Genomic DNA, 25,028 nt, shown 5'->3' on the forward strand with positions numbered 1-25,028 from the left:
ACGGGATGCAACTCTTTTGTTTAATTGGTGTCTGGAGGGAGCGGGGGCTGTCCCGCATACCTGGGTCTTATCCCTTCCCACCCCCAAACATTCTAAAAGGTCACCGACACAGGGACACTGTATTGTATTGTATTTCAGATTTAAGGCTGCTTTTTTATAACGTCACTCGGATATAACGTTAAAAATATTCTGGTCCCTTTGATGGCGTTATAACCAAGTTCCACTGTATTTTTATTTCAGGACAGATACGGAGTAAGGTTAGGAGACAAATCTACGACTGATTTTCTTCATAATCTTTTCTTCCGACTATGCATGATCGTGAGAGCCCTGACAACATTGACATATTTTCATATTTCTATTTACACTGACAATGAGTATAATTTTTATTTACATAACAATTATTGCATTAACATGCAATTATGAATGAATTCGACCGATTCAGCCGTGATATAGTGGAATTTCGACGCATAAAAATAAAATGCAATGATTGCATTTTTCCGCATGTAATTTAACGTGTCGTGCGCATTAAAATAACTGTGGAAAACTGCTATTACATTTTATTTGAAGATGAAATTATGATCCAAATTTTCATTTTTATGCGATGAAACTCCAAGGTTTCCACTTCCACCCATTTCACTTCACTCATTAGCCACGTATTAGGATCACCCAGTCAGTGTGATCACTTTCGTACGTGATTACATGAATTGTGGACTGTATGTTACGACTTACTATCACAATTATTCGATCATAGTCAAGCCATGCTGGCGCATACCACTCACCGATCCGGTCACGCCGCGGGCAGGCCGATGGCTCCGTCTCCCACGGTTGCTCTTGGGTCATGCTCACTTAGGAAGTTCACGGGACGACTCACTCACAACACAAATTCACTCCCGTTAGCAGAGTGCCAAAAAACAAAAGCAAATCGAAAACTCGAAAGTTCGTGGCATCGCCAACAGGTGGCGTGGCTCGACTTTCTGTTGGACAAAATACACAACCGAGCACAGTGTTTTAACCCTACTGTATGTTTGAAAAGGTGAGGGTAGATCTCTTGGCCACAGGCGGGTGATTTCTCACAATCAGGGTCATCGGGGTCAGTTTGTATCTCTGGGTCACCCTGCACTTCAAAGATTTACATTTAGGCTTCGCTGGGGAGTCAAACCCGGGGCCCTGAGTCCAGCAGCCCACCGCTCATGCAGGGTAGCCCCTATTCGGGAGCACTTGCTTACTCACTCCCACACCCATCACCCTGAAGATGGCTTAATCTGGGGTGAGCTCTGCCCTCACACATCCAAACGAAGCAAATACACGTAGCAAGCAGCCGTAATTATATAATCCTACTCCTCTGAAATTCTCCGCTATTTTCTCCGAAAAATATATGCGCTGGAATATTTCATGGTAGATATGGTGGAGCTATTACTAAGAAATGTTAAAAAGAGAAATTCTGTTTCAGTTGGCTATAATACGAGTACTTCATCAATTTTGTGAAACTACAATTTTTTCTACATTTTAGCTTTTTAAATGATGATTTTATTCGAGCTTATTTTTGACAAACTTTCTAATAGAAAAACAGTAATTTTACGTCCTCTGATCATTAAAAAAGGTCATTTTCAATGGCAAATACACACTACTTATCTAGAAAGCAGGATGAAACATGAGGTTTGAGTGCTCTTAAAAAGCAATTTTTACTTATTATAAGAAATTAATCTTTAAAATGAATTTTAATTAAAAATTCATCAAGGGTTGTTTCCTTACCTTAAGCTGAAGCCAGCATCGTGTAGGTCTCCTCTCCAACTGAATCCTGCATAGAAATAAACAGCATTATTGAGAGTGACTTAAAATTTATATCCATTGAATTATTGTACCATCACGCGTAATATATCTTAAAATTATAAAAATTATGTAAATGATATAAAATGGATAGCTAGAACTGAATGTGCATTAAAATTCAATTCTATTTAAAATCTGATTGTTCCCGAGAAACATTTCAAAGGATAAAAAGAAATGACATAATGTGCCGTTTACTTTCTGGAACTGTAATAAAATGCACACAATAATGCGCTTAATTCCTTGCCTCCAATTTACCCTTCACGGGGTTCTTCCTGGTCTGCGTTCGAGAGGCGTTTTTTTCGATTCCCCGCATTAAGAGATAAGTAGCAGGCACATAAAATTAGAGGAGATTAAAACCTTTCAAAAGGCAAACCGCAGTAAAAAAAAGTTGAGACGATGATGTGAACTTGGTAAATTAAAAGTTATTGCCAATTTTCCTCAATTATTTTAATTTTCTATCCACGACCGCTATCAATACATGTTGTATTCTCTTTAGGTCTACAAAAACCTATAGTTCTATTGGCGTCATACGCAGAAAGAGAATTACTTAATGGAAATTTCCGATTCAGTTTTGTTTTACTAATGCGCTAGAATCGATATAATAGAGATTAGAACAAGCCACCACACAGTTATTTCAATCAAACATGATAAAAACGACACTCATCACAAGAGATGTACTGAAAACCTTCTTCAAGTGCACCACAGATGCTGCAAAATCCATCACATAAACCTAATTGAACGGGTAATGTACTATTAAATTATGTGTAACAGAAGTAAGGAAATAAAACTTTGTAAGGTTCCTTACTTCCAATATGGAGAGGTTTCACAAATTAAAGCCTAAAGTTATTAGTTATATTATGTGTAACATGTTAAAATTACTAATTTCAAGTTCACCTTCTCTTCGTTTGCCTATTTTGCATTGAATTTCACTGTAATCCCAAGGTTACAAGATATTATATATATGTACACACAAATCCCAGCTTAAATATTAACCGATAATCCTTCAATTGCATCAGCACACTCTTTCCTCCCCCCCCCCTTTGGACCCTACCTTCCCACTATTTCCCCTTCCCTCAGCTATCTTTCATCCTTTACCTACAGTCTCCTACCTAACTCTGAGGAAGGTGGATGCATACCACCGAAAATTTAGTTCTGGTAGTGTTTTTTTTTCTGTGTCCTGTGCTTCTGCCCACTATGTATACAAAAACATGTACAATATATGGTACAGGTACTCTTGATTGTTTAATTTCTCTCCATTTCGATTGACAATCTTAAGGTAACAACCAATGAGTAATGAATACCGAATAATTATTTGGGTAAAATTGTTGCTATTTGAGTATGGAAATTTTCTCTTGCATGTATTAAAAAACAAGCAATCTCAGGTCAGATCAAACAAAAAAAATCACTGGTCATTCCAGGCATTCAGGCTATCAGAAAAACCGATCAAAAGGCTAAAATTAGATTGAAAAATAAACCAATAAATATAGTAATCCTTATCTCGTTCATTAAAAGAGGGTAAAGTAGGTGCACATGAATTGCCATGGGAAAAAGTTCCCCTGTACCGGCAATCGAACAACAGACTCAACCTACGCTGGGGGCAACTACGCTGTAAAGGCAAAGCCCAATTGTTGATGATTGCGGATTTCCCGGAAAGCCAAAGGTTCGTGTTTCGACTCCCGGATCAGAGGAGATTTTTCTCATGGCAATCCATATAAAGTTTACCGCCGTTCACGCGTCAGAATTCGAAATATTTCAAACGATTTTCAATAGGAGAGAATAATCCTGCATTTAACGTGAAATAATGAATGAAATAATTATACAAGCCTATAGCAGCGAGCCCCATTCCAGGTTTCATTTGAATCGATTACATCTCAGCATCATTATGGCTGTGATTAATCGGCCAAAAGTATGGATGCAGCACATTCAAGAGTTTCAACACTCAGGTAAAGGAAAAAATCAATGTAATTGGTGGAAATATAGTTTTTTTATGGTTCAAAAATAAAAATAGTGGTCTGAAGAAAAATCAAAATATATCAAAAGGAAAAATCATTCATCAGGAATTTATATTGAGAGCACATGTATAGAATAAAAGACTCGAGATAACCTCTCTTCAAACAAGGTAAAGCTGTTTGAAAAGAAAATGGCATTTTTCCTCAGCTACTGGCGCGATTCCGATGGAAGTATTTTTGCTTGATTCGATGGAAGTCCCAGAGCTATTTAGAGCGGAGAAAAATTGTGTCAAGAAATTATAACCCTAGGCAGATAGGAACCAAAATTAATGAGGACGTTTAGGCCGAAAACGCGCCATTAATTTGAGCCAAGCGTTCCGACTGGCCTGCCCCGTTGCCCGATGCTCTGGACATCTCATGAGTTGGAATGCTTTGCTTTAATCGAGATCGCGATTCGCCCGGGGAAACAGGGAAAACTCGCGGCCAATCGGAGCGCTTGACTCAAAGTTACGGTAGTTTAAATATGGTGCATTTTCCACCGACCAATCTCCCTCCTCTCTAATCTGTCCAAAATATTCGAAATCCTTGTCCTTCGCCGCCTAGAATCCTTCTCCACAAAAAACAAAATTATTAGGCCTGAGCAACATGGCTTTCGCAGAAGAACCTCCGCCATACACCAAATCCTTCGGCTTGTTGAAAAGATCAGCCATAGTTTCAACCGCCGCCTTTCAACAGACGCGGTATTCTTAGACGTTGCGCGCGCCTTTGACAAGGTTTGGCACAGAGGTTTTTAATACAAACTTCATCAACTCAACTTTCCACTCCCCGACATTATATTCATAAAAGAATATCTATTGCAAAGACAGTTCCTAGTCGCCGAAGCTAAGACCCACTCCTCTCTACGCCCTATGGAAGCTGGCGTTCCCCAAGGATCCATTCTCAGTCCGCTTTTATTCACACTCTTCGTAAACGACATGCCACACACACCAAACACATCACTACACATGTACGCCGACGACACCGCTATAGCAGCGACGTCTCGACGTGGAGACACAAACATCAATAAACTCAACACCCACCTGAAACTCATAAATAAATGGACACACACTTGGAAAATACAAATAAACGCTACTAAAAGCACACATATACACTTCTCACAAAGACGTGAATTCGCACCACAGACATCGCCATTCATAAACAAGAATCGAATACCAAGAGCGCCCACCCACAAATTCCTAGGTGTCTTGCTAGACGGAAAACTCTCCTACAACGCCCATTTAAAATACTGTACTGGAAAGGCATTAACTGCTCGGCAGGCAGTTGCCTCACTATGCTCAAAATCCTCACCTCTCACCCACAATCACAGAGTAAGACTATACACCTCAATCATCCGACCCGTCCTCCTGTACGGCTGTGAGATATTTGCACTATCAAAAAGCATTCGAAAAAAGCTGGAAATCTTCCAGAACAAAACCCTCCGCCTCCTCCTTCACCAATCCCGCCTAGTCAGAACATCAGAAATCCCATCCAGACACAAACTTCCCACAATCAACACGTACGTCCATAAACTAGCTAATAACTTTAAGTCCAGACTCGGGGCAACCCAAAATACACTACTCACAAACATCTGGGATTATGACCCAACAATCCCTACTACATACAAACTGCCTCAAGTAATTACTCGTCTATGAGTCTTTCCTGTCTTTCTTTCTTGTAGACTAGTCATTCAATGCAATGTATAAAAAGGTATTTATAATGTTATGTTTATAAAAAAGATGATGATGAAATTAGAAAGAAAAGAAAACAAAAATACAAAAAAAATGATAAAATATGGAAAACAAAAAGAAAAAAAATCATAAAAGAAAACAAAAATATATACATTTAATTCAAAGAAATTAATAACAAAAAAAGAGAAAATAAAAGAAAAAAAATTAAATAAAATAAAACAAAAAATATATATAATAAAAATTAATAAACTCATTATAAAAAGAGAGTAAAGTAACTCCACACTCATCATCTAAATTTAAAGGTAAATACCCCCAATTACCAAGGTAAAGAAAACCTGCTATTAAAAGGTTTAATTATGTATCATTGTATTAATTTAATTTCAATGTGTAAATGTCAAATTCCATATTAGTTATGAGCTTCTGCTCACACAAACAAAACACTACCCACACAACATAGACAATTGCGCAACAAAATTGTAATCTCCTGTAATCTGGCTGGTTAGGGTGAAGGAATTCACCGGTACAGCGGGACAGCGCCTCCGGCGCGTTAATTAATGAATGTGACCAAAGCATTTGTCATTTGTAATTTTGGCTCCTATTGGCATCAGCTATCCATGGTTATAATTTCGTGACTCAATGTTCCTCAACACTGTATTAAGAAGGCGAGTTACATTCGAAACTCACGTTAGATTAGAAACTCTGAATTGGGGATTCTGAAACTCATTACTCGTCTATGAGTCTTTCCTGTCTTTCTTTCTTGTAGACTAGTCATTCAATGCAATGTATAAAAAGGTATTTATAATGTTATGTTTATAAAAAAGATGATGATGAAATTAGAAAGCAAGCCATTTTTGTTGAAAATATGAGACAAAAACTGGAATGCATGCCCTTTGTGTAGTAACTTTGTGACAATTAAGCTTATCAAAAAATGATTTTAGGGAAAATGCTATCATGCTGCTTTTGTCTTTGCAACACTGAGAGGAAGATGAAGACCTAAAAAAAGGAAGTGGGGTGCAAGGGTCTAGAGAAATTACTTCAACCACTAGATGTCGCCATATTTAGTTCTAAAACTGATTTGGCGTTAAATTTTGTCGGATTGGTAGCAATCAACGTCCAGTAAAATGTCTCCAGTCAAGATGCAGGAAGACTGGAGAGAATTATCCCCCTCAAAAAAATGGAATTTTTCCGAAGACTTTCGAAGGCTGTCTTGGAAGAGAGCCTGCGGTCAGTACCAGGAGTGGTTGGTAAAATCTTCATAGAAGAGCTAAACAAAAAAGAGAAGAGGTTACAGGATGCCGTGCCCCCAAGAGAAGGAGAAGCGAGGGTCCTTTGAGGTGAAAAATATCAATTAGGGAACACTGAATCTTCCGAGCTATTGCTACATATTTTAACTATCGTTGCTATGCTATGCAGCAAATATTTCAATTATTACTGCTGTTTCTTGATGTTATATATTTTTATCATTGGGGGGAGGATGATGTGAAATCTGGAATTTTTTTTAAATACGTGAAAATTTGCGAAAAAATGGCAAAATTGATCATTTTTAAAGCGTTTTATGCAATTTACGGAGACTATTTCCCCCCAAATCTACCTCTTGACCATAAATATTAATTTTTTAGGATTTTGCATCCCTCAAAACCCCTAAAATAATCCTTTTAATTCCTCCAAATGACCGAAAAGTGGTAAAAATTGGAGGGGGGAGCTCCCCCGAAAATGGTGGGTGATGGGGAAAACGGAGTTCATAAACGGATTTAGGAGGTCATATTACTGAAGAATCAGCAGGAATGGTGTGAGGGCCGATTTTCATGCCGTCCAGTGTAATTATAATTAGTGAGAGTATATTTTCGGAAAGGGAACATAGTGAAAATTATATACATAAACGCATTACGCTGGTATTACACAATTCTCAACATTTTGAAATAATACTAAGAATACTTAAATAAATTCTCAACTGAATACGAAAAAGTAACTGTTCAATAGAAATTTAAACAACTTCAACATACATAACGCTGAATACATCAACTGATATTAAAATGCACAGACACAAACAATAATCGAGAATATCGTTCGCACATGGCAGTTATAACACTTTTCGTATGAAAAAGATAAAATTTTCAATCTAAATGTATGCATATCTGTAGTTGACAATTTCGCCAGAAATTCTATTCCATATCCTGAGTTTTTTGTTGACGAGAGATATGTATCAGTTCTGCTCTGAGGGATTTTATGTCTTCATCTAGCTCTCACTACTCCGAACTGAATCACTTCGGTTCCTAACAAAGAGTTCATAGAGACAATCAGGGGTTTTCGATGACAATAATTGAATATAAAAAGAGATAGTTTGAGCATTTTCCTATATTCTAGATTCAACCACTGTAGCTTCGCATGGTAAGGGATTACGTGTTCATAGATATTTACACTGATATGTATCTTATTCCGACATGTAACATTTGATACGATTCCTTAGTTACGTCCGCAAATACAAATACGTAATATTCTATGTAAAGAATAATATATGTTTAACGAGTTTTCTTGCGACACTTCTACGGAATAGGATGCTTAAATTGTTTCATTTGTGCCAATGCCTTATACACTTTTTTCGATGCTGAAGCAGCTGGTTCAATCCAGGTTAATGTTTTATTCATTTTACTCCCAAGATTGTCACTGTATTCGCGAAATCAATTTCAGACCCATTCACTAAGATTTTAAACCGCATACCATAGTTTTATTTAGAAATTTTGCCGAGCCAGTAATCATGGCTTTGTTTTAAAGGAATAATTATTAACAGATTAGCTGTCGCCCAATGGCACATACACTACAATTAACATCTTCATTCATCCTTTCAATGGCGCTCTTCATTTGAAGTGGATCATAGTCAAGGTAGACTTTAAGGTTGTTGAAGTTTATTCGGGATTGCCACCGGATAAGGTTCTCCATCTCTGCCGACGCGTCGGCAGAGATGGAGAACCTTATCCGGTGGCAATCCCGAGTAAACTTCAACAACATCATACGCCGGGAAAACCTCAGATCTTTCTAGACTTTAAGGTCATCACCACACATCTGATGCATTGAATGAGTGATTTAAAGAGGCAAATCACGAATAAATTTTGAAAAAAAGGATGGCCCCGGGATAGTACCTTGAGGTACGCCGCAAGGAATGGATAAAAAGCTTGATAGTTGAATCTCGTCTCCTTTGAATGCTCGGGTTCTTTGGAGCAAATATGAACTAAACCATTGAACTACCGGATGAGAATAAAATAGTGTTAAGGATAGTCTTTGGACCCTCAAGGGAAAATGTAACTTGGAGAATAAAACATAACAGGGAAATCAGGGATCTTTTTATCTTACCAAAAGTTGTAGCTGAAACCAAGATCCGGAGATTGCGATGGGCAGGGTATATCATGAGACAAAAACAAGGGACCCTATTAAATAAATTATGGATAGATAACCCTGGGGGAAGACATCCTCCGGGACGACGAGAGAAAAGATGGAAGGATGATGAGTTGATCATTGATATGAGGAGAATGAGACGAGCGAGGAGTAGATCGGAAGAATTGGAGTGGCGAGGCCGAAAGAAACCAACTAGGGTATAAATTCCCATGGAAGTAAGTAAGTAATCACTGTCAAAGCGGTTGCCTCTCTGTGGTGCAGAAAGACGGTTGGCGGCAAGAACTATGAGCATGGGAATGTCGTCCGCGAGGACCCGCTTGGTAGGCCATTGTTCGGTGAGATCCAGGGCCGCGGCATGGCATACCAACCAAACGCATTACACCAAGTGCGCCGGCATTCTTGAGCTAAATCGGTCGCAGACTATTCCCCTGAGCTACTACCAGGTTATTGGATTGCAGGATGGCATTAGGGTGAAAGTAGGTACAAAGAAAGCCTTCAATCTGAACCCAAATTGCAAATTACGAAAAGAATTAGACGGTAGATGAAAAGGAACATTAATAAATGACGAAATAACGACTTTCCCTTTATATATCTTATCTTGCGAACGGATCAGTCAACGGATCGAAAAACGAAAAAATACGGGTCTTCTTGTATTTCAAACTCTTTCGAAAACTGCAATAAAAAAAGAAAATTGATGAAAGGGCGCATTGTTGCGTTTTCATTTCATAGACTTAAGTTCCATCATTCAGTGACATTCAGCGTATTTTTTAGCAGCACGCATTTTTATTATTATTCACATCTGCTCTTGCTTTCTGCCAATTAACCGATATTTTTATTTCCCAATAACAGATGAGTTCATCCAATGAAAAATAGCTTTTCTAGTAGGGATAGACTAAATAAAATAAAATACTTCTTGTAGTGCGTGCGCCGGAATAAAATACAAGTGATGACCATCGTGATACTTATTTTCCGTCATTTTGAAAATGCTCATGCTTAAAATTAGAGATGGGACGAATCCTAAATTTTCTCGAATCCGAATCCAAATCCGAATCTCAGAAGGTTCTCGAATATTTCGAATCTCGAATCTTTCGAATCCACCAAATAAATTGATTATTAATTCAAAGTAAAGAGAAGCAATGCAAAGAAAAGCAACGCTTTAAACTGTTGCTGAATTTCATACCTTCATGTGGCAAGAAATGAATTTGTGAACACACACTTTTACATGAAATATGTATTTTTTTTTAGAAGATACAATCAACGGTTAAGAATAATTAAAACAATCGTTTTGGGCCACAAAAAATTTAAAAACTTCAATGGAGATTTTTATTCAGGATAACTAGCATGCGGACTCTCTCTGGGTCCAGCCTACTCCGTTTTTTACCGACTATGATTCCTGATGTGCTGAATAGTCTTTCGGAGAATGCTGTTGACATTGGTGAAATTAAAAACTTCCTTGTGAGTTTCCTCAAATTTTTGTACTTATCATTGACCTTCCAATATTTAAAGATGTTTGCAGATGGCGGAAGTAATGCTTCTGCCATGTGGGCATTTATTTCTTCTTCAGGGGACATAGCGTGATTCATCTCTCTGCTATTAGACGGTATCATTAATTGAGAATAGTAACTCCACATACTATGGCCTCCTTTCTGTTCATGTGCTAGTTCAGTGGTGTTTCCTTCACTATGGTCCGATGATGGCATGTCATTACCATTTAATTGGCTGTTAATATCTGAAATTTCAGCAATCAGTGCTGATTGAGCTTGCTCAAGGTTTTCTTTTCTCAAAAATACACTGCCCTTGAATCTAGGATCAAGTACTGTACCAAGAGCATACAATTTTTCTGTCTCAACATATTGATAACGCCTTTTTAGAGATGAAAGTAAATCATTTCTAAAGCCTTGAACAGAACCTAAAGTTGATTTGAAGTTTTGCAGCGCATGAATGGTGCTATTCACTAAAGGAATTACTTCTGAAATTGTCACTTGGCTTGAACTGGCAACTAAAGTAGCTCTTTTAAATACATCCAGTATTTGTATCACTTCCTCTATTGTCGTCCACTGTCGAGCACAAAGATCAATTTGAATGTTTAAAATTTGAAGCAGATAATAAAACAGCTTGCTTTTGTTCCACAAGACGTAGGAGCATGTGAAGCTGTGAGTTCCACCTTGTAGGTTCATCTTGTAGCAAACGATGAGGTTTGAGATATAGTGTGGCTTGAGAAGCTCGTAACACTTTCATGGCTTTAGAAGAATGCTTGAAATGTCCCACTACACTTCGGCAGGATGTCAAAATTGTCTTAATTTCACTCTTATTCAGTAAACCGTCCTTAACGACTAGTTGAAACGTATGAGCCAAGCACGGTAAGTGATTAAAGGTACTGCGCTCTAAACCTGCAACCATATTAGGAGCATTGTCTCTTATGAAGCACACAACTTTCCTCATAATATCCATTCCTTCATAGTACTTGTGATGAAAGTTTCTATTGCTATGGCTGTGTGTGAAACTTCTGCAAAAGGAATACATTCCAAGCACAAATGATGGTACTCAAAGTTTTCATCTAAAAAATGAAGTCAAACTATGGTAATCATCAGAAGACGTTGAAGTCCACATATCTGTTGTGACTGCAAGAGTGTCAATTTTTTTTAACTCTCTTCAACTTTTACTTTTTCTTCCACATACATATCTGGAATTACCTTCTAGGAAATAAATTTCCTGCTTGGCATTTTATATCTCGGCTCAAGGTGGTTAATCGGCTTTTTAAAACCTTCATGTTCCACTATGGACAGTGGCTGGTTATCTTTGCAGATCATTTCAGCTACTAATTTGGTAATTGTTTTAGTTCTTTTGTCTCCAGGCTTAAAACTTTGCATTTTATCAACAAATCATCTCAGAGTTGGTTGGTTGGTAGACAATAACTTGCGTTTCCCTGGAGGTTGTCTGAAAGGGCTGAGTTCTCCACAGGAGGAAGCAGCAGAAGCTGGACTAGGAATTGAGCTAATCGATGTATGACTACCATCAGCAGTGGGTTCACCAATACCTTTGGTTGGGGAATCAATTCTGACAACTAAAGGACCAAATGTAGGAGAAGCTGAAGTCAGCACCGGTGCTAACGCACTTGACCCTTTCAGTTCTTGAAACCTGGATGAATGTTTAGCTTTCAGATGTTTCCACATGGCAGAAGTAGTGTGCGATTATTTTCCTCTAGATATTTTTACTGAACACAGATTACATATAGCATAATTTTCACTGGTTGAAATTTGGTAATAGTTCCAAATATTCGATGCTCGAGGCGATGCCATGTAATGGGATTATATGAAGAGCTGCTGGTCAAAGATGAGAATGCTGTGCGCATTCGGTGAACTCCAACCTTAGGCTGAAAATAAAGAATCGATGTCTTCCTTATTTTTCATGACTATGCATCCATAAGGCCGTAGGTCTATTATACTTGATCAATAATATGCGTTAGTACTCGATTATTTCATCCATCACTAGTTTGAATAAATAAAAAATCAGTTCCTTTTTTTGCAAATTTCTTGTGAAAACGACTTACCTTCTGCTTGAGGAATGAACGATCAGCACAGGTTTTGACACTGGCGCGTAGGTAATTGGCCCGATGAGCGAGCAGTCGTTTTGATTCTAGGGTCCAGCTGTTGCTTCAGTGTTTTAAAAGTTTTATTAGAGGTTTTTAGCGAACTAAAATACTTTGGCGGAGTTTACTCCCAAGAGAAGTTCTAATATTCACGATACAACTTCTACTAACTGTAGCAGAGAAGCGGTTGGCGCTGGTTGGCGCAGTCAATTGTTTCTCTCATAAACTCGTAAATAGTTCTTTGTGAATCATTAATTAAGACAAATATATTCATAAAAACGCAGATGATCGTAATTTGAAAATTCGAGAGACAAAAACCATTCTGAAATAATAGTAATTTTTCATTATAGAACCTCAGTCACAAATAGAGCTGCTACATTCGGAGAAGCTTCTGCAGCAGTAACTCAGCTGATTCTCGTATTCAAAATTTTAGATTAAAGAGTGTTTCATTATTAATTTATATGACGTATAAATATGATTAATTGATGTGACGTGACTGAACTACAGTGCAATTACAACATATTCCGGCAAATAAATTCAACATTCACCGTTCTTCTCCTTCGCGTTTCGTTTTTGAGTCGCAATTATTGGCCGCTAGTTTGACGAAGATTCGAAAGATTCGAATCACGAACAAAGCATGAAAGATTCGAGTTTTCGAATCTCGAATATTTTCTAAGATTCGAAGGATTCGAGGATTCGCGGATTCGAATGGCCCATCTCTACTTAAAATAATACATGGAGGGATACGAGGAAAGTCGTCTGAATAAATAGAAGCTGTTCACGTGACAATATTCACTGGACTGTAGAGTGGAGTGTCTGCGTCGGGAGTCTCATCCCTTCCCGTCCAACCAATGACCACGCAAACCACAGCGTTCAACGCCATCCCCTCGCGGGCGCGCAGCAAACCAAGTGAGCGGCGACTCAGCCAGCGCAGGACTCGCGAACGGAAGGCATTCTTTCGAGTCGTGCATCGAGTATTTTGGCAAATATAGGGCATGGGAAATTCTGTGTTCATAATACGATTCGTTTTACAGAGAATATTTTTCATTTATTTATTCAGGGCTCAACTTCGATTTGATTTTTTCTTAAGCCAATATTATCTCAATCACTTTTTCTTTACTTCTGTAAATGCCTTAGTGGAGCTAATGAGCTTGGCCAGCGAAATGTAATCTACACGTTGTATGGAGAACTGCTTTGCATCTTGTCTTAGTTTGTGCCAATTTACTATTTTAATCATTTGCTTGTCTCAACCTTAACAGAACCCAACAATTTACTGTTGACAATGGAGGACATTCGGTCGGACAGAGAGAAGCGAAGTCGAGGATGTGAGGCCGTAATAAATAAAATATAAGCAATAAATTATCCATGAGGTGAGATTACAGCACCCATACTTACGATAATGGAAAAAAATTGGGGCGAAGTCAGGAGAAATAACGCGACAATTGGCGTGAGTCGATTTTGAATTAATGGGAAAAGTAGCGTGAAACTTTGGAATGCGCAGTGTCGTAGTAATTTGTTTCAAGAACTTTGCAATCATATGATGTTAGTTGTAACCGTGAAATGAGGAAGAAGGCTCCTGGGAATGTAAAATGACGAAATGCGGCTGAGAAACAGCTCACCTCAACTGCAATAGCCACCTCGCATGCGGCAGCTTCCGGTTGCAGAGGAGCGACCGATAGCGTCCATTAGGTGCGCGTAATTTTTCTATAAAGCTGTCGAGTTAGTTTTTCGTTAATTTAAAAGTATTGCTGAGTTTGTCTTTGAAGCGGCGTCCATCATTCTGTGGAGTTGGGCGGAAGGAACGGAGGCGAAAAGACAGGCGCGGGGGAAAGGGTGGAGGGGGGGGAGCGATGAGGGGGAGGGCGGATTTAGGGTTCACTGGAATAGTCACGAGAATAGAGTCGGGGTGACAAAGAGAGAGAGGGTGGGGGGTGGAGGGAGGCGGCACCCAAGAGTGCACCCATGACGCCCCTTTCGCGTCTGGCGCTTCATTCCCCACTCCAACCCCACCCCAAACCCCACTCACTTCCAACGCACACTCAACCCCACACTACAATCCTATTAGATACCCACTTTACTTCGACATGATGAGACAATGAAGGAAACCAACTGAAATTGCAGGAAATATAGTTCGGTAGATTTGTAGAACGTTTTTAGAAAATCGAACAATGTACAACGGCTTTGGGCCAACTATTTTGGCGATTTATTGGATAGAGAAAAAAAATATGACAACCAAACAAATAGAAAAAATGTCAATAAAAGTAATGCGTGAGTGACTGTGATGGAGAAGGGAAGTAAAGCAATGAAATGAGAGGAATGAACGATGAAAACCGCGGATGTGGTCAAATGTAAGGCCACAGTCGTAATGCATCAATGGACAAGTGTATTCAAAAGTGGAACATGAGCATGATTCCAGGGAGCCAAGGATAAATAATTAATTGTTCGTGTTTAGGAAAGGATACCGGAAATTGTGAAACTTAGGGGTATAAGTCATGTAAATCGATGTGCAAAGTCAATGGAAAGAAAAGTGCTTCACAAAATTAAATCACAAATAAAAGCGGTTAAGAGTATAGATCAACATAGTTTTCGAACACGTACAGACACGGTGACACACACCGGTATATATACACCTGAAAATAATTATGGAAAAAATTTGGAATGGAAAATTATGAAGATGTAATAGTAGTATTTCTCGTCAGAGGAACTGCGAAACATTCTATTTTATGAAAATCTCTAAAGAAAAACTTATGAGCTGTTGTTGTCGATGTATACTATATTAATGGTAAAAGTGCACTTAGATGGAATAAAACCAATTTCGGGAATATCTAACGGTTTGATGTTAATAACATTTTCAGCTTTTTCGGCGTAACTTGATAAGATAACGAGAAATAATGCAACGAATGTATGGAGCCACCGAAAGGAACGAACGGGTTGCCTATGCATGAATCTCGCATCCATATGATTTCCAGGAATTACCTACTTAAAGTTATAAAGTCATTCATTAAAACGTCGTATTTAATCAGCTCCGCAGTGTGAGAACTTCAAAAAGCTAAGAGAAAATTATTTCCTTAAAAGGAACCATTACTTATATAATATTTTGTGTCTAGTCTTCGACGAGGAGCTATGTGAAGGTTCATTTCACCTAAGTATAATTAGGTTAATATGCTTACGTAAATTAATTAACTCAAATAAGTTACGAACGTTTCCAAGGAAATATCTTCAATTTGAGAAGTTGATAAAATTCCTTGACAATAATGAAATCATTTTGTTCTACGATGAATCCTTGAAAACAGGTTAAATTTACGTTGGCCCATACCCATAATCCATTTCTGTGGTAAAGCATCGAAATTACTTCTTAATTTTACAACCTCCGTTGAGATCAACGGGATTTTGTACAGTACCTATGCATGATAGATCAATTGTTGAAAGATGTGATAGCTATCATGAGATGAGCTGATAGAATAATCAATTTAAGAGCTGCGTTTATCTAATCTCAGGGTTACTTATAAATGGCGATATCCCATATATGTTTCACGTTTAATTGTCAAAGTAATTGTCAAAGTAAATAATGGAATTTCCGAGAATGAGGGCCGATGCAATGCTTCTTGCGTCAGGCTTTCTGACTGATGATTTGAAATTTTGTGGCCCTGAGTAATTCACCGCCATTGAAAGAAAGAAGAGGTTCTTTTTTGGGGGGGGGGTGGGCTTTCATTTCCCGTCGGGTCGCCGTCGCCGCTATGAATAGAGTGGAGAGAGAGAGAGAGAGAGAGAGAGCACGCGGTGGCGAGGACGAGGATATCTGGAGAACACTTCTCCGCTCCACGCAACTAATTAGCCGTCAGTTATCCGCGCGGAGCAACTTGCGTGAGTGAGTTCCAGTGCCTCTCCATCCGCTCATGCAAAAACATTTGCCGCGGACACTTGAAATGAGCGCTAAGGATTGGTCGAATTTGAAACTGGAAACTCAGCACGAAACTGTCGAACGTGCAGCGTCGTAGTTATATTCAAATGCGTTTTGTTAGTTGTAATTGAGAATCGTGGAGGAATCACCATCACACGCCATGCAACACGCTACGAACGTGCGGCGTCGCCACGAGAAAGAAAAGCATTTGGGGGGAGAGGGTGCGTAGTGCCTGAGCTTCCATCGAAAAACTCACCTGTTTAATTTGAACGCATTTTTATGTTGATCATCGCCCTCCTTACCTACCTCCTTAGAGGCCGCGAAACAGAAAAAAGATAGGGATTAGTATTGGCGAATAATTAAGCTTCACAGCTTCGGGGTGATTATAGAAAAAAACTCGCGCATCTAGTGGACGCCATCGGTTTCAGCATCCCCACCAATTACATGCCACTGCACGCGAGATGTTGAAAGTGAGTTGAGTTGCTTTTCATCCATTGTCTTGTCTTGAGTTTACTTTCCTGATATACATCCACGCCTTTTTCACTTCGAGGTGTCTTCCTCCACGATTCTCAATTACAACTAACAAAACGCATTTGAATATAACTACGACGCTGCACGCTCGACAGTTTCGTGATGAGTTTCCAGTTTCAAATTCGACCAATCCTTCGCGCTCACTTCAAGTGTCCGCGGCACGCTACTTCATATCAGATGGATGAAGATCTTCTTCACTCCAGAGGAGGTCAGAGGTCTTCTTCAAACTTTTAAATCGCGTCAGAACGTCATGTTTGGCGAGAACTCTAGCAATTCTTTCCGACGTTCCAGCCACGTATGGCAAGAGAGCATGTGCCTTTGCCTTTTGCTGGTCTTCCTTTGCAATGTCCAAGGCCACATCTCCTTTCTCTTCTTCCTTATGCGCAATTTTTTTAATCAGTACCCGATCGTAGCCATTTTCTTGGAGCGTGGTAAGGAGGTGTTCTTTCTCTCTAGCCTGTAATCTGTATCTGTATCCGATATGGAATATGCCCTATGATATAGGGTTTTAATGACTGATGCTTTTTGCCTGGGATGGTGGTGTGATTTGGCATTCAAATAGCGATCAGTATGCGTTTTCTTACGATAGACTGAATGTCCCAATGTGTCATCTGATTTCTTCTTGACGAGAACGTCCAAGAAGGGAAGTTGGTTATTTTCTTTCATTTCCATAGTGAACTGGATGGAACTATTTTGGCTATTAAGATGTTCAAGGAATCTTTTCAGTTTATCTGTCCCATGAGGCCATATGACGAAGGTGTCGTCAACATATCTCACGAAGAGTTTTGGCTTCGTACGGAAAGAATCCAGGGCTTTTCGTTCAAATTCTTCCACATAAAGATCTGCGACGACAGGTGATAAAGGAGAACCCATGGATGCCCCTTCCGTTTGTTCATATAATTTCCCTCCCCAAGAGAAATAGCAATTACGAATCAGCTTAAGGTTGGACGGCGATATTCGGTGGAACTTGTTGACAGGAAACATAATGAAGATACACTTTTGTATGTTCCACAAGAGTTTTTAATACCGACCCAGGTTTCGGCAGTACACACTGTCAATATCAATATTTTGGTGAACAAAGACACCACGTCAAAACTAACAAGGAGATCCTCTTCCGTAATCTTGTATTCCTTTATAATTTTGATGAAATGGGAGTAGTTCTTCGCATAGGTCGCAGTTAGGCCTGAGAATGGCCGAAGGCTATAGGCAAGATACTTTGCAAGCTTATGTGTCGATGAATCGATGGCACTTACAATAGGCCGGAGTGGTATCCCATCCTTATGAATCTTAGGCAGGACATAAAGTCGTGGAGGTTTAGGAGCCGACTGGATTAGTGATCGTCTCTCCTCTTGGGGTATTAATGAATGCTTCATGAGGTCCTTGATGTTCCTTTGGATTTTTGCCGTAGGATCTGAGTTAAGTTCTTTGTAGCAAACCGCAAACCTTCTTTCGGTAGTCATCCTTACAGATAATCACAGTTGCGTTCCCTTTGTCAGCTGGCAATATCAGTGAATCATCGATTTTCCTGAGTTCACAGACTCACGAGTACACACTCTCTCTGCCCTGGTCAAATTGCGTTTTGGAGGCCTCGCTTTCCTGACTTCTTCCCTGATTTCATCGGCCTCTGATTTCCATTTTCCCTTCAGAGCCTCCACATTCCATTTCCGCATCTTCCCCACTTTCATAAGTTTTGAATCTTATGTTTCATGTCATGAGGCCTAGGTTGGTCCGCGAGTTTTTCACACTATTCCTAAACCACAGCCACACCATGATGTAGTCTATATATATATTGTGGCGAAACGCCTTATTTGTATTTTTTTTGTTAAGTGGTTTAAATTTTATTTATATTTGTCTATGTAAGATAAATTTGGTATCAAGGGTATTGTCTTACAATTCAAAATTTGTGCCTCGTTGAACAAGTGAGAGATGAAAAAAAAAGAATTTAGTTCGCTCAGTCCCCGCTAACGTCGTCAGTTTACATGTGCGTTGCAGACGACGTTAGTGCGGTGAACGCTGGGTAGGGGAAGAATGGATAAAAGGCCGTGCACGGGAGAGCACAGGTCTCAGAAAAACAACGAACAAGTCAGCAGAGAACAGAACGGAGAGAACAAGGTGACGCACGCTACGGCTAAAACGCACCCGAGAAGGCTGAGGGCTGTGATTAAGCGGAAGGAAGGTTCCGGATCGCCGAGGGGTCGAATTTTGGAAGAAGCACTGGCCACGTGTAGCAGACACAATAAGCCGGCTGATGGCCCGAGTGGCTTCTGGTCTCGATCCCCGCCACCGAGTGAACGAGTAAGCTTATACGCCCCTATTTCCCTTCTAGTGCAACTGATATTTGCCAAAGTAGTGTGTCCCTTAAAAGAAACCAGTGAGTGTTTCGTGCTCTCTCTCCCCATCTCTCGTCTGAAGAAGAGGAACGATAAGTGATTAGTGTCAATTTCTCATTGTTTTCTCATTGGTTCACGAGTGTTGATTTCATCATTGTAAAATATTTAAATCGCCTCTAAGACTAAAACATGGCTTTTGTGCTACAAAGGCGTTACTGAAATATGCGCAAATTCATTGTATGATTTATTGTATGTTCGATAGTTTATTAAGGGTTTCAATTTATTTGTGTTGAAGGGTATAATTTTTTTGTGTGTTTCTTTTGGAGGGGTAATTCAAATGTCGATGGGGTTATTTCATTTCATTGTATAGTAGTCGGTTCATTAAAAGTCATTTATGTTAAAAGAAAAAGAACCGGAAAGAAATTTATTTAAGGTAGCGATTCTTCTGCCCCCCACCAATTTTACTGTCTTAATAGCAATGCCAACGGCGCTGGTCGCCCGAAATCTCAGAACCCTAAAAATTTCTTACGTGTCGTCCCGTTTTTGCTTCCTACTCGTCCTAACGGGTAGCGGAGGAAAGGAGGTGGGGAGGGGTTTTGGGCTGAACAATACCCGAGAGGCGGGACCGGCACATATAAAATGGCGCCCGAGCAGGGACATGAGGTTTCATTATTTGCAATTTAAAGAAGTGAATGAATGGGGAAGTTTTATGGGAGTGGACTCGCTCGCGGTGACAAGCAATTGAAAAGAGCAGTAGCTAATGCGGCGTTAATAATTTTAATTTTGTTGCAATATGCTCATCCTTTTGTCTAGCATTGGGTACGTGTTATGGTTGGAACGAAATTAATCGGCCGACGTTATTTCCTGTATTTTTTATTATTATTGGTGTTTGGTGGATGCTGTTTTTTTTTTGGGGTTGGTTCATAAATTGTAGTGCTGTGGAGCAATAGACGACATGGTGAGCAATTCTTCAAGGGATGATCTGTTTATGAAAAATAGGGGGATAGTAGATTTGACCGGAGACGATGACGGGGAAAACAAGGAATTAGAGTTAACGGTCGAGAAAGTTGAAGTGGGAGATCCCTTAGAACCCCAGAAACAGGTCGACCCAGTATTAAAGTTACTGCAGGATATGCGTAAAGAGAAGGAACGAGAGAGGGAACTCTTACGGGAGGAGGAGAAAAAGAAGGAACGGGAGAGGGAACTCTTACGGGAGGAGGAGAAAAAGAAGGAACGGGAGAGGGAACTCTTACGGGAGAAGGAGAAAGAGGAGAGGCAGAGAGAAAAGGAAAGGGAGAAAGAGGAGAGGCATAGAGAAAAGGAAAGGGAGAAAGAGGAGAGGCAGAGAGAAAAGGAGCAGGAGAAGGAGGAATTGCGTAAAGAAAGGCAATCCCTTCAGAGCGAATTTTTGAAAATGATGGGGGCGGTCAATAACCGAATTTCCCAACAGGAATCTACATTAGTAGAAGTTAAGGAAGTGACTATCCATCTCGGGGAGCGGATGAACAGAATAGAGGGTGAGGTTGAAGTTACGAGGGAACAAATAAAGGAGTCGACGAAAACAAAATTTGAATTGTTGAAGGGGCGCTTGGAGCGTTTAGAGCAACAGGGGCCTACCTCGGTAGTTGGTGGAATCACATGGGCGAAGGACGCAATTGTAATGCCTACGTTCCGAGGATGTACTTACGAGAATCCGATTACTTTTGTTAAGGAAGCAGAAAGGTATTTCACAGCGGTATCTTGTGGGGAAAATCAAAAAAGTATAATTTTTGTTAACATGTTACGGGAAAAAGCAAGTCTGTGGGTAAAGACATTGGAATCAATCGATGAGGGATACGAGGACTTGAAAGGGAAGTTTTTGGGTCAATATTGGGACTTGAAGGCCAGGTGTCGATCTCGAGAAAATGTAAGTAAAGGGAGATATTATCCAATAAATGAGAATCAGGTCCAATAAATCCCGTACCGAAAAGAATTGCTCTCTATCCCTTCTCACCACTTACTTCCCCGGTGCTCATGCCTTACAAGACATCCTGAAGGACTTGTACCCCATTCTTTCCAACCACAAATCCACCTCACAAATTTTCCCCTCTCTTCCACGGATCGCGTATAAGAGACCACCTAACCTTAGCACCATCTTCAAAGCCACCCGCCCCCTTCAAAAATTGAACTCAGTCCCCACTACCCCACCCTCGCCGTGCAACCGTCCTAGATGTAAAACATGTAAAATTTTCTCTCCACCCCCAGCCTCTTTCCTCTCCAAACTTAAATTCCTCCCGATATCTCCTTCCACCACCTGTACCTCCACCAACATCATATACCTCCTTCAATGCAACTTCTGCCCCGCTTTTTATATAGGCCAATGCTCCACCCCCCTCAACATCAGAATAAATAATCACCGCGCCTCCTGTTGTCCGTCGTCTCCACACGCATCTCTCCCGGTCCCCACACATTGTTTATCGCATGATTCCATCTTCAATCTATGTTTCAAAGCTTCTATCATTGCCTCCCTGTCACCCACTGACTCGCCCCTCAATCTCCACACCCTCGAATTGGCATGCATTTGGCGTTTCCAAGCCAACAAGCACCCTGGTCTGAATGTATCTTGTTGAGGTAGCCCCGCCCCAATACACCCCTCCCCTCTTCCCCCCACCTTTTCCCCTTTTTCCAACACACTCCTTTTTCCAACACACTCCTCCCCTCTCATTCTCTCCTTGACTGATGAAGCGGCTACAACCGCGAAAGTCTCTCAGTTTGATTTTTCGTGTGAGTGTTTTCCTTTTTTTGTGTGTCTATGTTTAGTGACTGTGGAAAGTCTCTCAGTTTTATTTTTCGTGTGAGTGTTTCCTTTTTTTATTTTGTGTCTATTTTTAGTGACTGTGTTTTTAAACATTCGTATTATGTGCTACGTTGCATCGCATTTCTGCAAAACATTGATTATATATATATATATATATATTGTGACGGAACACGACATCACATATAGGGTAGGAAGGAGATCGAGCAAAGGAATGATCACGCCAGAGAAATCATTTTTTAACATATTACACATATATTTTCACCTTCCAAAAAAAACACACAAAAAATACCCTGATGATAATGATTACAATGAAACAATAGATTTTTACCCTCCAAAAACACACACAAAATACCCTGATGATGATGATTACAATGAAACAATATATTTTACTTTCCTAAAACACACAAAAAATACCCTGATGAGAATGATACTACTTTTCTTCAACGAACAGTACTTGAAAATTAAAACTAATTGAATCTTGAATGACAGTGAGAGATTATTGCAAATGAGTTCTTCTTCATAACACGAAGAAAATATGAGAGCATTTATCGCGCACTTGGGGAACACTTTCACGTAGGATTGGAAAGTTTCACTTTGGGAAAAAAAAGGACTGGGGCGTGGTGTGCTTACGCTTCCGTTTTTCCGGTGAGGATAACTTGTAGAGGAACTCTGCAAGAACAAACATCTACTTGTGTTTGTTCATTCGTGGCAAGTCCTCTTTTCTTCCGCTCAAACCGGCGTCGACGTCATCCACTGCCAAAATGGCCCTTTCCCACTTTCCTTCGTATTGTAGGTGTTCTCTCCTCTGCGTCCGCGACCAACTGGGCATGAATCACCCTGCAGTGCTCATTCACAACTCACTGTCTCACTTTTTCTCTCCCCCGTCACCTGGGGACGTTTCCCTATATATCCGTCGTCACCTACCCATAATCCCAACCACTTGACGTCGTCTGCACTCGGCACTGGCAGAGCCGACGTAGTGGCCACTATTTGAACTAAGCGAACAACATACACTAAATTTTTTAATACAATGATGAATGAATCAAATATTGCTACAGAACATATTCTTTTATTTTATTTTATTTCTTTTTTTTTTATCCCCTGCTCGAGTCATCACATAGCCCCCCAGCGTGAATGAATTTCTTTTCCGGGGTGATGCGGTCCGGATGAGAAATGAGTTCACGCTTACGTGAGCAAAGAAAAAAAGAAATTGCCAATTTGGCAAAAAAAATAAAGAATCGCATTTCGCCACCTGACGTTTGATTTCCCTGTCCATGTTTGGCCAATAATATCTAGCTTTCACTAAAGCGGCGATTTTCTTGCCACCAAAATGTGCGTAATTATAATGTGCGTAATTCACAACGCGTTCCCTTACCTCTCTAGGCAGCCACACACGATAGTGAATTTGCCCGTCCAGTTTGGAAAGTTTTTTAAACAAGATCCCACCTTTCATCGTTGCTGAACTAGCTAACTTTGCTAGACGACGATCGGGATTCCCCTGGGGATTTTCCGAAGTACGCAAAAAATCTATAATCGGACGCAAAGTGGGTTCGTCATACTGCTTTATGGTACCCGAAGAACCCCTGAAATATCTACCCATGATCACCTTCATACGGTAACTGTACTGCGTATCCGCATCCCAATAATTAGCCAAGAATTTCTTTTTGAATTCTTTTAGCGTAGCAGGGAATGGTGACAGCGTGTCTCCCCAAGTCTTCGCGTTCCCAGCCAACATTTGACATAACAAACGTGATTGCAAGGTTGAAGGCACAGTTACCAGTGAAAAGTAATTTTCCACTTCCTTGATAAACGCTATAGGGTGATCAGTAATATTGGCTGAAAAGGTAGGTAAAGATATGGATTGTGCTGAAACGGTTGGGGTCACAGAGACCGTTTCTTTCGCTTTTAATGTGGCGATTTCAACCTCTAGCGATTTTAAACGATCTTCATGCACCTCAGCATTATTATAATTTGAACGCTCCATATTTTTCGTCATTACCTTTAGGTTTTCCACTTCAATTCGAACTAACCCTAAGCATTCGTCACGAACATTTTGAGCCATTGTAGTTATTTTTCGCGTGCATTTGGTTTCAACTTCTTTTAGTTTACCATTAATTCGCGCAACTTCAGAACAGAAATTGTCATGAATATTTTTTATTTCCACTTGCACCTGCCGGATCGATTCATTACTGGATTTTAATTCCTGTCGTATCGATTCATTATTTGATTTAAACTATATCTCCCTGAGAGACCTGATGAGAATCTTTGATGTATGATGGAAGGGACTGAACGAAGGGTTGGAGATAGAAATCAACAAAGGCCGATATGCGCTCCGTAGGAGAGTTTCGAGAGGAAACAATGGGGCGGCCTGGGTTATTAGGTTTATGAATTTTTGGAAGGATGTAGAAAGATGGCGAAGTGGGGTGATCTGGTAAGAGAAGGGAAATGTCAGATGGGCTTAATCCTTCGGGGGGGCCTTTTGTTTTTAAAAGTTCGTTCAATTCTCCGGTGAACTCAGAGTTGGGATCTGATGAGAGAGGGGAGTAGGAGGAGGAATCTCCTAATAATCTATTGCACTCTGCGGTGTAGTCGTTGGTGTCAAGTACGACGACCGTGGAACCTTTGTCAGCCGAGGTAATGACTATATTTGGGTTTTTTCGGAGTTTCTTGAGAGCAGTGGACTCCGACGGGGTGAGGTTTGGGGGTGGGTTAAGAGAGCGTAGGAAGGATTCGTTCGCGACCCTGGAGAGGAGACAATTGATGAACGTTTCAAGAGGGTGGCGGGATGGAAGGGGTTTGGGCTGGTGAGAGGAAGGGGAGCGGAATTTTAGGAGAGCATTGTGAATACTTTCCGGCGCCTGATGTCTGGTGTGGGAATTCCAAAAAACCTTCCAACGGAGATTACGGCAAAATTTCAAAATGTCCGTGAGAAGAGTGGTGGGGTTGATCCTAGGCGTTGGAGAGAAAGAAAGCCCCTTCCAAAAATT

The 25,028-nt window shown here is 40.2% G+C and overlaps 1 long non-coding RNA gene across 1 annotated transcript in view; it reads right to left on the reverse strand.

Moving 5' to 3' along the window:
- Positions 1 to 762: 762 nt before the first annotated feature.
- LOC124163320 overlaps positions 763 to 25,028 on the reverse strand; it is a 74,868-nt gene continuing 50,602 nt past the window's right edge. The window contains exons 2-3 of the long non-coding RNA XR_006865747.1: positions 1,753 to 1,798; positions 763 to 1,416 (exon numbers count right to left, since the gene is read on the reverse strand). This is a non-coding gene — a long non-coding RNA (uncharacterized LOC124163320). The remainder of the gene's footprint in view (positions 1,417 to 1,752; positions 1,799 to 25,028) is intronic.

The sequence above is a fragment of the Ischnura elegans genome, chromosome 8 (assembly GCF_921293095.1).
Source record: "Ischnura elegans chromosome 8, ioIscEleg1.1, whole genome shotgun sequence".
Lineage (NCBI taxonomy): Eukaryota > Metazoa > Arthropoda > Insecta > Odonata > Coenagrionidae > Ischnura > Ischnura elegans.